Here is a 1943-nt window from a genome sequence, read left to right as displayed (position 1 = left end):
CTAGCCTGTAGTAGCTACAGATACCAGGAAAACAAAGTAGAACTATGGACTGGATGGCAGTGGTGGTAGGAGACAATGAAGAAAGGACTGTTTTAGATTTCAATTATAAAATAAAGCAATAAAAATCAGTAGGATTGCATTTCTAAGACATGAGGTAAAGATGCAATACAGGAACACAAAGGGTGCATTCTGTATAAAATGTAGCTGACAATGCATTTATTATGCATAATAATAATGCTAGTACACAAGAATTATGTGGAGGATTCATAGAAATATAGGCCATGTCCAGTCTGGAACAACAAAAGTAAAATGACAGATAAATCAAGAATGGGCAGGTAAAATAGAGTATGATGTAGACATATTGACACAAGTCACCAGTTTGATGTATACTCTCTTATTTATTAGGTATATAAAATATGCTTCCACTATGCTTTCTGGATGATTACACTTCCCACTTATGTCCTCATTAAACAATGTCTTTTATTCCAAAATGGAATTGGAGTCCTTGCCAATATATTTCTCCTTCTTTTCTACATTTTCATAATTCTATGTCTCAGACCTAAACCCATGGACCTGATCTCTTGTCAACTGACCTTCACCCATACAGTGCTGCTTCTGACTTCAGGGGTTCTTTGGGTTACAGACATACTTGATTCACTGAACATTGACAATGACATCAAATGCAAGACAATGTTTTACATAAGCAGGGTGATGAGAGGCCTCTCCATCTGCATCACCTGCCTCCTGAGTGTGTTCCAGGCTGTCACTATCAGTCCCAGTACCTCTTTCTTGGGGAACTTTAAATTTAAGCTAAAGAAGTACATAATCTATGCTTTCTTCTATATTTGGTCTCTCACTTTGTCATTCAATAGCTACCTGATCTTCTATGTAGGTAGTTTTACCAATGTGAGTGAGACCAATCAGAGGAAGGTCACTAAATCCTGCTCACTCTTCCCCCTGAACTACATCATCAAGGCACTGATTTTAACAGTGACAACCTCCATTGATATATTTCTTTTAGGAGTTACGCTGATCACAAGTGCATACATTGTGTTTATCTTGTTCTGACATCATAGGCAACACAAGTATCTTCACAGCCTCAGCCACCTTAGATCATCTCCTGAGAAAAAGGCCACCCAGACCATCTTGCTGCTGGTGACTTTCTTTGTGGTCATGTACTGGGTGGACTTCATCATCTCATCCACTGCAGTCCTGTTATGGATGTACAACCCAGTCATCCAGAGTGTTCAGAAGCTTGTGTTGAATGTTTATCCCACAATTACTCCTTTGGTACAAATCAGTTCTGATAACAGAATAATCAATATACTGAAGAATATTCGGTCAAAATACCACCATATTTTGTAAAAACGTCATTTTTATTCTCTAATAAATGTATTTATTTTAATTCATAGGGACAATGTTGTGCCAGCTTATGTGCATTTGTGAATTTTTGGTCATCGAATTCCTTGGACCTGGAGGTGCAGATGGTTGTAGGGAATGATGTTGGTGTAGCACCAATAATTTTTTTCTAAAATACAGACTTTTCATTAACTGTTTAATAGTCATATATTTAAATACAATCTTGTCTTATACTACATAAATATTCTTGTGACATTTTTGCTGCCAAGCGCTATAGAGTTCTTGAATTCATTATACACCATTAGTTGAAATTTCTACAGAAATTTTCTGATTCCCTTCTTTTTATTTTATATCAAAAATGTACGCTTGATGTTGAGGCTACTCAACTGAACCTGCTTAGTGGTACTGATTTTTTTTTCTTTTTTTCTTTCCTTTTTTTTGTTTTTTGTTTTTTATGACAGGATTTCTCTGTAGCTTTGGAGCCTGTCCTGGAATTAGCTCTTGTAGACCACCAGGCATCAAACTCACAGAGATGCACCTGCCTCTGACTCCTAAGTGCTGGGATTAAAGTCATGTGTCACTAT

The 1943-nt window shown here is 36.9% G+C and overlaps 1 pseudogene; it reads left to right on the top strand.

The window, feature by feature from the left end:
- Positions 1 to 457: 457 nt before the first annotated feature.
- LOC101990059 lies at positions 458 to 1412 on the top strand (annotated as a pseudogene).
- Positions 1413 to 1943: the final 531 nt, after the last annotated feature.

The sequence above is a fragment of the Microtus ochrogaster genome, linkage group LG3 (genome assembly GCF_000317375.1).
Source record: "Microtus ochrogaster isolate Prairie Vole_2 linkage group LG3, MicOch1.0, whole genome shotgun sequence".
Taxonomy (NCBI): domain Eukaryota; kingdom Metazoa; phylum Chordata; class Mammalia; order Rodentia; family Cricetidae; genus Microtus; species Microtus ochrogaster.
Note: the sequence above shows the minus strand (reverse complement) of the source record. Positions and strands in the feature narration are given on the sequence as shown.